General features: G+C 45.6%; 1 pseudogene; it reads right to left on the bottom strand.

The window, feature by feature from the left end:
* Positions 1–2760: 2760 nt before the first annotated feature.
* The window catches only part of LOC109901376 (intraflagellar transport protein 172 homolog), a 144401-nt pseudogene continuing 133086 nt past the window's right edge, over positions 2761–14075 (bottom strand).

The following is a 14075-nucleotide window of genomic DNA, read 5'->3' as shown; positions in this document are numbered from 1 at the left end:
GGTTTTTTTATGGCGGTTTTGGAGCAGTGGCTTCTTCCTTGCTGAGCGGCCTTTCAGGTTCTGTCGCTATAGGACTCGTTTTACTGTGGATATAGATACTTTTGTACCTGTTTCCTCCAGCATCTTGACAAGGTCCTTTGCTGTTGTTCTGGGATTGATTTGCACTTTTCGCATCAAAGTATGTTCATCTCTACGAGACAGAACGCGTCTCCTTCCTGAGCGGTATGACGGCTGTGTGGTCCCATGGTGTTATTACCTGGGTACTATTGTTTGTACAGATGAACGTGGTACCTTCAGGCGTTTGGAAATTTAACCGGATTTATGGAGTTCTCCAATTTTTTTCTGAGGTCTTGGCTGATTTCTTTTGATTTTTCCATGATGTCAAGCAAAGAGGCACTGAGTTTGAAGGTAGGCCTTGAAATACATCCACAGGTACACCTCCAATTGACTCAAAATATGTCAATTAGCCTATCAGAAGCTTCTAAAGCCATAACACATATTTTCTGAAATTTTCCAAGCTGTTTAAAGGTACAGTCAAATAAGTGTATGTAAACTTCTGACCCACTGGAATTGTGATACAGTGAATTATGAGTGAAATAATATGTCTGTAAACAATTGTTCGAAAAATTACTTGTGTTATGCACAAAGCAGATGTCCTAACAGACTTGCCAAAATTATAGTTTGTTGACAAGAAATTTGTGGAGTGACTGAAAAATTTGTTTTAATGACTCAAACCTAAGTGTACGTAAACTTCCCACTTCAACTGTAACTGCCATATAGTTCACATCGGTTTTATGCTCATCAACAACTCAGTGACCACTTGTGTCCTGTGGATGGAGGCATAGCCATGGTAGTCAAAATAATGGCCTTCCCAGCATTACCTGTACTTGAGAGCATGCTGTGTAGCTCTGTTTTCAGTGCAACCATCTGTGTGTATGCCTGTTTGTGTGTGTGTGCTGTTACCATGCTCCAGTGCTCTGCCAGTTTCTGGTCCTGTATTCTGGGCCCCAGAGCCAAGCGAGCCTTGCCCAGGCTGCGGTGGCAGATTTGTGGCAGCTGAGGGAGAGGAGCGTGGTGCAGGAGCCACCTGGTCTGGGTCTGGGGATTAGCCCAGCTGGCTGGGCCTTCAGCTGCTTACTGAAACTGAAAAACGTCACATATCCCTCTGTCTGTTCGTTCATCCATCCATCCAGCAGAACCATCACTGACACTCCTCCTTAAATAGAGTACATCAAAACCCAACCAAAAACCATGCTTATTGTAGAACTGCAACTCACCCTCCCAAACCCCACAACTAAGTGGAGGTTCCTCTATCAGCTGTTGTAAACTACTGAAGAACAATTCAGCCCATTTCCTTGGATTGTTGGCAACAATAGTTTCTCTAATAGCTCTGTTCTAGCAGCAGCCCATTGCAAATGGACATGATCACACAGTGTATTGGCACGCCGCTCGTTAGTGAAGAGAACCAAGGAGGACTACGCCAAAGGAGTCATCTCCTGCAAGGCATGGTAGTGTTGATGAGAGCTCAGCATAAAGACTCTTGTTCCTTTGTGTCGGTTGTCAGTCAGCTCTTTAATTCAAGAGATTGAATATGCGCTGACACTGTGGGACAGAAGAGAGAGAGTAGTTAGTGTTTGTGTGGATGGGCTGGCTGGGCTGGCTGGCAGCGTTGGGCAGATAGGTAGACTACAGGACAGATGGAAAGATGAATAGATGTGTGTAGGAACTTGTGAGTGTGTGAAAAAGAGAAAGAGGGAGAGAGAGAGAGAGATGCCATTTCAATAGGAAACGATTTCATATTCATAATGTAGACCTGTAGTAGGTGTAGAAACTACATAAAAAAATATATGTTAAAGCCCAATGTCTTTGATCATCGATTAGAACAGTGCTTCCCAAACTGTGGGGCGGGGGGGGGGGGGCGCACACACACGCGCACACACACACCTCTGACAGATGAGTCAGGGAATGATCAGAACAAGGCTTAAGACAAAGATCACAGAAAGGAGGTCACCTAACACAGGCCAAGCACCCCACAAAGGAACCAGCCAAACACCCCACAAAGGAACCAGTCAAACACCCTACAAATGATCCAGTCAAACATCCCACAGAGGAACCAGTCAAACATCCCACAAAGGAACCAGTCAAACATCCCAAAGGATCCAGTCAAACATCCCAAAGGATCCAGTCAAACATCCCACAAAGGAACCAGTCAAACATCCCACAAAGGATCCAGTCAAACATCCCAAAGGAACCAGTCAAACATCCCACAAAGGAACCAATCAAACATCCCACAAAGGAACCAGTCAAACACCCTACAAAGGAACCAGTCAAACACCCCACAAAGGAACCAGCCAATCCACACACAAAGGAACAAGCCAATCACCATACAAAGGAAACAGACAATCCCCACACAAAGGAACCAGCCAAAAAACTCCACAAAGGAACCAGCCAATCACCATACAAAGGAACAAGCCAATCACCACACAAAGGAACCAGCCAAACACTCCACAAATGAACCAGCCAATCACCACACAAAGGAACCAGCCAATCCTCACACAAAGGAACCAGCCATCACCATACAAAGGAAGCAGACAATCCCCACACAAAAGAACCAGACAAAAACTCCACAAAGGAACCAGCCAATCACCACACAAAGGAACCAGCCAAACACTCGACAAAGGAACCAGCCAATCACCACACAAAGGAACCAGCCAATCACCACACAAAGGAAGCAGCCAATCACCACACAAAGGAACCAGCCAAACATCAACACGCATTTTAATAATTCAATCCATCAACACCCCATAGAGTTCAATCTGATGTACATACTGGTACATACCGGGTACATACTGATACATAAGGTGGTACATAACGGTACACACCGGTGCGTGCCAGGGTACATACTGGTACATATGGGTGTGTATACAGGTGAACATACTGGTACATAATGGGGCACATACTGGTACATGATGTGGGTACATACTGGTATATACTGGGGGTACATATTGGTACATACTGGGGTACATACTGGGGGTGATTTGATTGAAACAAGACAATGTGCTTTCATTTACGTTTGTAGTGATTGATTACCAAAGCATTTGAAATAAGACTCAGATATGAACTGTTTATATAAACCCTGAATATGCTTCATTACTGCATCGGAATGAAGGCAACTTCCATTTCAATTAATAGAAACTAGACTTGTCAAACAAAACTAGCCAATCGGATAGGTTGGTGGTCATTCCCTATTGGACAGAGGTGGTTATTTCTTGAGTCCTATTGGACAGGAGACTCCAGTGCCGCTGAGGCCACAGTATCCACGGGGGTTCTTGCTGAGGTACTGCTGGTGGTAGTCCTCAGCATAGTAGAACTCATGGGCCTCGGCTATCTCTGTGGTGATTTCTCCAAAGCCACCCTCTATCAGGACCTGTAGAAACAACAACAACAACGATATGTCATTAGGAATGACCTTCATGAATGAATGGTCCAGGAATGATTACAAGGGAAATACTTACTTTCTAAAAGCCACACAAACGAAACATTTTGAACCATTTCCTGCTGCCTCCTTCCATGTAAGTACTTTCAAAACATTTTTATGACTCATTAAAGGAAAGTGTTTTCTTACAAAGAAAATCTATTTTTTAATACTGTTGGCAGTTCTCGCTCTCTCTCATTTGTAAAGCAGTGGAGCAGAGACGGGCACAGAGATAGGTCATTAGTATTCCGGATTCCCCTACGGGTGAGGCCCTGGCAGATGTCTGCTCACGTGCCCCAGATGTGCCCTGTGTGTGTATGGGGAGGGGGCAATGGGTTTATGAGTGTGTGTGTGCACTGTCACAGGGCCCCACGACCCAGCATACCCAATGACAATGCCTGCAGCATTTTTATATGGTCCACACACACACATCATTCAGGCTAACCCCCAGTACAGGGCCGTCGAAGCAGGTACACATCACTGGGCCATACTCCCTGCTTTTCCTCCTCTATGGAAAATCATGGATAGGACCAGCCTGGATATCATCTGACATCCGCAAGCAAGGTTTGAATTGTACGCTAGTCTGGTATAATACACAGCATATAGAGAAATCCAGGTTGGAAGCAAATTCATTGTTCTGGGTTGTGAGAATATGATGATTTTTAGCTGAGAAATGAGAGGTTATGTTCCAGGGGGATATTGTTGAGAGTAGCTTTACACTACATGGCGTCAAATATCTCATTCCAAAATCATTGGCATTTATTTGGAGTTGGTCCCCCTTTGCTGCTATAACAGCCTCCACTCTTCTGGGAAGGCTTTCCACTAGATGTTGGAATGTTGCTGCATGGACTTGCTTTCATTCAGCCACAAGAGCATTAGTGAGGTCAGGCACTGATGTTGGGCCTTCCCCAAACTGTTGCCACAAATTTGGAATCACAGAATTGTCTAGAATGTCATTGTATGCTGTAGCGTTAAGATGTCCCTTCAATGGAACTAAGGGGCCTAGTCCGAACCATGAAAAACAGCCCCAGCCCATTATTCCTCCTCGGGCATGGAAACCCAATTGATGAAGCTCCCGACAAAAAGTTCTTATGCTGACGTTGCTTCCAGAGGCAGTTTGGAACTCGACAGTGAGTGTTGCAACCGAGGACAGACGATTTTTATGCGCTACGTGTTACAGCACTCGGCAGTCCAATTCTGCGAGCTTGTGTGGCCTACCACTTCGTGAGCTGAGTGTTTTCACTTCACAATAACAGCCCTTAACTGACTTGGAAAGGTGGCATCCTATGACGGTGCTACGTTGAAAGTCACTGAGCTCTTCAGTCTAACACATTCTACTGCCAATGTTTCTACGCCAATGTTTGGAGATCGCATGGTTGTGTGCTCGATTTTATACATATGTGGCTGAAATAGCCGAATACACTAATCTGAAGGGGTGTCCACATACTTCTGGCCGTGTAGTGTACCTTAATGCAATACCACTTGGGAGATTCAAAAAATGATGCAACAATGGATCTTTCTTTCATTTTCTATTTCTCTCTTTCTATCTTTAGTCCTCCATTACTTCACCATCTCTTCCTCTACCTCGCCAAACTCCCCCTCTCACTTATGTTCTGTTGCTCAGTGTGTGTGTGTGTGTGTGTGTGTATGTGTATGGGGGGCGAAAGAAAGGCTGTGTGAAGTAACCTGCCAACTACCTCATTTCTCTGACCATCTGCCTGGAGATAGCCACGCACCTGTTAGGAGCAGCTGCCATTGCAGAGGGGACAGGAGAGAGAGAGCAAGGTAACACAGAATCAACTCTTCTCTCTCAAGGGCCTTTTTAAATAATTGCATACTCCCCACATCAGCTCTACTCACCTCCTTCTCCCATTGGATGAGAAAGCCAGAGGTTCCCTTTTGAGAAGGAGGTGATGAGAGAGGAGTATGCAATTGACAGAGGCCATATTCTACTTCCACGCCAGCCTAAGTCCCAGCTCTAGTCCTAACTATACCATCAGCCCTAGCTCTAGTTCTAACTATACCATCAGCCCTAGCTCTAGTTCTAACTATACCATCAGCCCTAGCTATAGTTCTAACTATAGCATCAGCCCTAACTCTAGTTCTAACTATACCATCAGCCCTAGCTCTAGTTCTAACTACACCATCAGCCCTAACTCTAGTCCTAACTATACCATCAGCCCTAGCTCTAGTTCTAACTATACCATCAGCCCTAACTCTAGTCCTAACTATACCATCAGCCCTAGCTCTAGTTCTAACTATACCATCAGCCCTAACTCTAGTCCTAACTATACCATCAGCCCTAGCTCTAGTTCTAACTATACCGTAAGCCCTAGCTCTAGTTCTAACTATACCATCAGCCCTAGCTCTAGTTCTAACTATACCATCAGCCCTAACTCTAGTCCTAACTATACCATCTGCCCTAGCTCTAGTCCTAACTATACCATCAGCCCTAACTCTAGTCCTAACTATACCCTCAGCCCTAACTCTAGTTCTAACTATACCCTCAGCTCTAACTCTACTCCTAACTATACCATCAGCCCTAACTCTAGTTCTAACTATACCATCAGCCCTAGCTCTAGTTCTAACTATACCATCAGCCCTAGCTCTAACTATACCCTCAGCCCAAACTCTAGTTCTAACTATACCCTCAGCCCTAACTCTAGTCCTAACTATACCATCAGCCCTAGCTCTAGTTCTAACTATACCCTCAGCCCTAACTCTAGTCCTAACTATACCATCAGCCCTAGCTCTAGTTCTAACTATACCCTCAGCCCGAACTCTAGTTCTAACTATACCCTCAGCCCTAACTCTAGTCCTAACTATATGATCTGCCCTATCTCTAATTCTAACTATACCCTCAGCCCTAACTCTAGTCCTAACTATACGATCAGCCCTATCTCTAGTTCTAACTATACCCTCAGCCCTAACTCTAGTCCTAACTATACAATCAGCCCTAGCTCTAGTTCTAACTATACCATCAGCCCTAACTATAGTCCTAACTATACCATCAGCCCTAACTCTAGTTCTAACTATACCCTCAGCCCTAACTCTAGTCCTAACTATACGATCTGCCCTATCTCTAATTCTAACTATACCCTCAGCCCTAACTCTAGTCCTAACTATACGATCAGCCCTATCTCTAGTTCTAACTATACCCTCAGCCCTAACTCTAGTCCTAACTATACAATCAGCCCTAGCTCTAGTTCTAACTATACCATCAGCCCTAACTATAGTCCTAACTATACCATCAGCCCTAACTCTAGTTCTAACTATACCCTCAGCCCTAACTCTAGTCCTAACTATACCATCAGCCCTAACTCTCGTTCTAACTATACCCTCAGCCCTAACTCTAGTTCTAACTATACCCTCAGCCCTAACTCTAGTCCTAACTATACCATCAGCCCTAGCTCTAGTTCTAACTATACCCTCAGCCCTAACTCTAGTCCTAACTATACCATCAGCCCTAGCTCTAGTTCTAACTATACCCTCAGCCTGAACTCTAGTTCTAACTATACCCTCAGCCCTAACTCTAGTCCTAACTATACCATCAGCTCTAGCTCTAGTTCTAACTTTACCCTCAGCCCTAACTCTAGTCCTAACTATACCATCAGCTCTAGCTCTAGTTCTAACTTTACCCTCAGCCCTAACTCTAGTCCTAACTACACCCACCCCTATAACCCCAGCTCCCCCCCTATAACCCCAGCTCCACCATTATAACCCCAGCTCCACCATTATAACCCCAGCGCCACCCCTATAACCCCAGCTCCACCCCTATAACCCCAGCTCCACCCCTATAACCCCAGCTCCACCATTATAACCCCAGCTCCACCCCTATAACCCCAGCTCCACCATTATAACCCCAACTCCACCCACATGACACCAGTTCCACCATTATAACCCCAGCTCCACCCATATGACCTCAATTCCACCATTATAACCCCAGCTCCACCAAAATGACCCCAGTTCCACCCTTATACCCCACCCCTATAGCCCATCTCCACCCATATGACCTCAGTTCCACCATTATAACCCCAGCTCCACCCATATGACCCAAGTTCCACCCTTATACCCCACCCCTATAGCCCAGCTCCACCCAGCTCCACCCATATGACCCCAGTTCCACCCTTATGCCCCACCCCTATAGCCCAGCTCCACCCCTATAACCCAGCTTCCATATAGGCCATGGAAGGATCTCCACAGACATTTAAGCCTCTCTCTAACTCTTTCAGCCTCATCCCCCATTTACCACTCAGTCCTCTCTCCCTAATTACTGCCCCTTTCCATACCCTCCTCTGTCAGACATATTCTTCCCCTATTCCTTTCTACCTCATTCTCCCTTTCTCTCTCTCCCTCTGAATATCTCTGCATGGACACCCAGCAGGTAGCTATCGCCATCCGCAGCTCACCACCGGGTGCATGCCAACCCCCCTCTGGCACCTGGCCAAACTGGCACCGCCAGATAGAATTGGAGACAGGCATGTTTCCGTGGTGGTAGCGAGCCTGGATGGCACTCCATCGTTCTGAGCTCACCCATTATGGCAGCCTCCCCAAGAAGCCTGGTCGCTAGGGAGACCAGAGCTACAGTGGGCAGTGTTAACACTTATTGTCACAGCGAGGTGGGAGGAAGGTCTGTGTGCAAGTGTGAGTGTAGCTAAGATAATGCAGTGGCAGGTGGCATTTCTTTCTCCCACTCAGCTCTGGAAAATGGATCAGAGCAAGAGCTTGAGACAAAAGGCTTTTGTGGAACAAAACAAGGTAAGCAGCCTGGTGTCCAACAGGCTGAGACATTGGCAGGACATTAAATCCCAATCACCATTTTTAGTCCATTTCTGGGCAACAAAGGATTTGTGAAGAGTGAAATATCCCATTTAGCGTTAAGAGCCTATAATATGCCAAAGGAAACTCCAACAGCACACGTCTAAAGCACCCGGTGTATTTAAGGACCCCATAAAACATGCACAACCTTGGATGCAGGTAGGAGAAACAAAGGATGTGGGGGTGTAACCTAGATTTCAAGATGAATGTTCTTAATGTATAGAACTACAGCTGCCACTATTTAGAATGTCCATATGTTGTATTCCTTTGTTACAGTTTGTTAGCATCTTCAGGGAAAGACATTTACACAATGGCAGAAATTCAGACCCGAGTTACGCTCGTGTAAATCCTAGACAGAATTGCCACGGGGGATGGGGAGACATCCCCCTCAATATTCAGAACAGGTCGATTCGCCCACCCCAATGTAGCCTATGAACACATAATGGCAACAAAAAAACATTTGCAGGAAATTAGCTTTAAAGGTCGACTTTAGGCACAAAAAACTCCTCTTTTTCAATTTTATAACAGAAATTGTGTGTGTTTTTGGTGGTTCATTGACGTCTTTGCACGCCGCGACCGAATAGCTAGTTTGTTAGCTAAGCTAGCCACTTGTAGCTAGCCAGTAACTCCTCCAGTATGTGCTGACGTCATTCCACAGGATTTGTTTTTGTACGAAAGCTGCACACTTGGCTTGCGTGCGGCTGCTCGGCCATGGAAACTAATTTCATGAAGCTGCCGACAAACAGTTGTTGTGCTGACATTGAGTTCAGAGGCAGTTTGGAACTCGGTAGTGAGTGTTGCAACTGAGGACAGGCAATTGTTACACGCTACAGCACTTGGTGGTCCCGTTCTGTGAGCTTGTGTGCCCCACCACTTCGCAACTGAGCGTTTCCACTTCACAATAACAGCACTTACAGTTGACCGGGGCAGCTCCAGTAGGGCAGAAATTTGACAAACTGACTTGTTGGAAAGGTGGCATCCTATGACGGTACCACGTTGAAAGTCCCTGAGCAGAATTGTCTAGAATGTCATTGTATGCTGCAGCGTTAAGATGTCCCTTCAATGGAACAAAGGGGCCTAGTCCGAACCATGAAAAACAGCCCCAGACCATTATTCCTCCTCGGGCATGGAAACCCAATTGATGAAGCTCCCGACAAAGAGTTCTTATGCTGACGTTGCTTCCAGAGGCAGTTTGGAACTCAGCAGTGAGTGTTGCAACCGAGGACAGACAATTTTTATGCGCTACGTGTTACAGCACTCGGCAGTCCAATTCTGCGAGCTTGTGTGGCCTACCACTTCGCGAGCTGAGTGTTTCCACTTCACAATAACAGCCCTTAACTGACTTGGAAAGGTGGCATCCTATGACGGTACCACGTTGAAAGTCCCTGAGCAATTCAGTAAGGTCATTCTACTGCCAATGTTTGTCTATAGAGATTGCATGACTGTGTGCTCGATTTTATACACCTGTCAGCAACGGGTGTGGCTGAAATAGCCAAATCCACTCATTTGAAGGGGTGTCCACATACTTTTGCATATGTGTACATGTCCGTCTGGCAGCAGATGGCTCATAGTTCACCTGAGAGACAAAGGAAACCATGCAGAAGAAGAATGACATGTTTATCTCTCATTTCTGTGTCTAAGCAGTGAGTGATGGTAGGTCTAGGAGACAGCACTTTAGCAGTGGATGGAAGCTAATGGGACTTGACATTCATCCACTCTCCAATTCAGTCTGGCCAGTACCCTGCAGGTCCCTTTTCTTTTGCTTGTTTGCTTCAATGGAAGAGACGGAAAATTCAGTTTTATGCGTCTGAACTCTTTTCTTTGTCTTTATGTTGGCTGAGTACACACTAGCCTTAATCAGCTGACACACACATACATCTCATCAGCTGAGAGTGACATGCTGTGAACAAAGGTCACACCTCTCCTCTAAACCCCATCCATCATTTACCCCTCCTTCCAATCATTCGCTCACTCCTTCATTAGCTGGGGGCTCCTGGTCAGGGGTTATCCTACCCCCAGGGGGACTAACAAGCACCCCTTCCTGGGAGATCCAGGGGGCTTGGGTCTCCTCAACAGCTTTCTATGTCTACTGAACACATAGGTGAGGAAGGCAGACAGTAATATTAACTCCTCATACGAACACACACAGGTTCCTTGGTCACATCCCAAACCATGGAGGTACTCCATACTGAAGCATTAACTCCTGCTGTATCTGTCCACTCTATGAACAATCTACTGTATCTGTCCACTCTATGGACTATGAACGATCTACTGTATCTGTCCACTCTATGGACTATGAACAATCTACTGTATCTGTCCACTCTATGGACTATGAATGATCTACTGTATCTGTCCACTCTATGGACTATGAACGATCTACTGTATCTGTCCACTCTATGGACTATGAACGATCTACTGTATCTGTCCACTCTATGGACTATGAACAATCTACTGTATCTCTGTGGGTGTGAAAGCCACACACGTAGGGGAGAGTGGGGTAAGTTGAGCCATTTTATACATTCAGTATCACTCCGTCAAGGGAAATATATTATTCTTTCTAACAAAGATATCTACATATATTTCAGGATGTTGTGTATCCCTGGAAATAATCAGAATTAATGTAAAGATGACAGTTTTGAAAACATTTGTAAAAAGTTGTCTCTAGGTATGGGATAAGTTGAGCGGCAGGACAGGGTAAGTTAAGCCGCCTACATATTTCTGTACTGAATGAAACAATACCACTACATTTCTGAAACACAATCACAATAGATGTTTTGTCTTTTAATCATTTTAATACAGGCTTAACACCTAACAAACCCTTTTAACCAAGGGCAAGCTCTGTTGCTTCCTCAAATCCCAGTGAAAATGCCTTGCATTACAGCTGGGAAGAAAACACTTCAAATCTGCTCAACTTGCTGTTGGCTCAACTCACCCCATGGCCAACGGCTCAACTCACCCCATGGCCAACGGCTCAACTCACCCCATGGCCAACGGCTCAACTCACCCCATGGCCAACGGCTCAACTCACCCCATGGCCAACGGCTCAACACACCCCATGGCCAACGGCTCAACTCACCCCATGGCCAACGGCTCAACTCACCCCATGGCCAACGGCTCAACTCACCCCATGGCCCATGGCTCAACTCACCCCATGGCCAACGGCTCAACTCACCCCATGGCCAACGGCTCAACTCACCCCATGGCCAACGGCTCAACTCACCCCATGGCCAACGGCTCAACTTACCCCATGGCAAATATTTGCACTATATTAGCCCACACACTTATAAAGATGCACTTTCATGCTAGGTTTAGGACCTAATATTGACACTTATAGAGACCCCAACTGATGTATAGAACAATCTTAAAATGATGTACTTTGGTTTAGATATAAGCATCATGTCATTCATTTGACTTGATTCAAATCAGTTTTTGGGATCTAACTTGCTTCCCACTTTTTCCATGTGGTTTCTTCCTTTACAGACTCCATGAAATGATCTCTTCCTAAATATTTGGTCAAATTATACATTTTGCGTATGATTCCTCAAAACAAGTGCGGATTACATTAATTCTTTGGCTTAATTTACCCCACACTCCCCTACAGCTTAACCTACATCCTGGGTCAGAAGAAGTGCTAGTGGCAGAATCTCCAAAATGGCGTCTGACTCAGACGGTGTCTGCTGTGTTTGTTCCAGCGGCCCTGAGCTGTGTTATGTTACCAAAGGGAGAAATGCATAATTCAGACTAATTCATTTGCATGTCAGACAGAGTGCTCATTTGGAATGCAAATACCTGCGCGCCTTGGTTAACGGCAGAAACGTGAAAGGTAGCGATAAGCAGCCTAACATGACCTTCTATTGCAGACATTTCAGGAAGGCAGGAAAATGAAGAAAAAAGAGAGGGAGAAAACGTGAGTAAAAATAGAACCCGACGCAGCATGTTAAAAAGCTAGAGCAGGATTAGAAAGAGGGAGTAGACAGGAGACACAATAAACACACACACACGCCTTTGTGCACAGAAATGGACGCTCAGACAGGAGAGAAACATTTTAGAAATAAGGAGGGAGGGCAGGCAAATGAGGAGGAATTATTGAAAGATGAAGTTCATTTTTAGGAATAATTCATGCTAACACAAAGGGAGCAGCCCTCGAGCACGAGGTTAACCCATAGGAATCAGGAGTTATCACACTGGCAAGTCAGGGGTAAAACAGGGACACTGTAGTCAGTTAGTAAGTCCATCCACCCCAGCCACTAATTCTACACACACACACAGCTAAATCATTTTTCTATATAGCATTGCAACCAAGACACAGTTTGCTACAACAAAGGGATGTCTAGGCCTAAAATAAAGGCGTGATCCGTAGGTGCACAATACAGGAACGAGGGAACACACACACTAACTCGGTAATACACACTACTACCTCGGACACACACACACTACTAACTCAGGAACACACACACCACTACCTCGGACACACACACACTACTACCACCTCGGAAACACACACACACTACAACCACCTCGGAAATACACACACACACACTACTACTACCACCTCGGACACACACACTACTACCTCAGGAACACACACACACACTACTATCTCAGGAACACACACTACTACCTCGGACACACACACACACTACTAACTCAGGAACACACACACCACTACCTCGGACACACACACACTACTACCACCTCGGAAACACACACACACACACACACTACCTCAGGAACACACACACTACTACCTCAGGAACACACACACACACACACACTACTATCTCAGGAACACACACTACTACCTCAAGAACACACTCACACACTACTACCTCAGGAACACACACACACACTACTACCTCAGGAACACATGCTACTACCTCAAGAACACACACACTACTACCTCGGGAACACACACTACTACCTCGGGAACACACACTACTACCTCGGGAACACACACTACTACCTCGGGAACACACACTACTAGCTCGGGAACACAAATACTACTACCTCAGGAACACACACACTACTACCTCAGGAACACACACTACTTCAGGAACAAACACTAATACCTCAACAACACACACACTAATACCTTGGGAACACACACACACACTACTACCACCTAGGAAACACTACTACCCCGTGAACACACACACTACTACCTCAACAACACACACACTACTACCTCAGGAACACACACTACTTCAGGAACAAACACTAATACCTCAACAACACACACACTAATACCTTGGGAACACACACACACTACTACCACCTAGGAAACACTACTACCCCGTGAACACACACACTACTACCTCAGGAACACACACACTACTACCTCAGGAACACACACTACTTCAGGAACAAACACTAATACCTCAACAACACACACACTAATACCTCGGGAACACACACACACTACTACCACCTAGGAAACATACACACTACTACCTCAGGAACACATACACTACTACCTCAGGAACACACACACACTACAACCTCGGGAACACATACACTACTACCTCAGGAACACACACTACTTCAGGAACAAACACTAATACCTCAACAACACACACACTACTACCTCAGGAACACACACACACTACTACCACCTAGGAAACATACACACTACTACCTCAGGAACATACACAATACCTCAGGAACACACATACACTACTACCTCAGGAACACACACACACACACACACACACTACTACATCAGGAACACACAAGACTACCTCGGGAACACACACACTACAACCTCGGGAACACACACACTACT

This window comes from Oncorhynchus kisutch, linkage group LG12, assembly GCF_002021735.2.
Source record: "Oncorhynchus kisutch isolate 150728-3 linkage group LG12, Okis_V2, whole genome shotgun sequence".
Lineage (NCBI taxonomy): Eukaryota > Metazoa > Chordata > Actinopteri > Salmoniformes > Salmonidae > Oncorhynchus > Oncorhynchus kisutch.
This window is presented reverse-complemented; position numbering and strand designations above follow the sequence as displayed.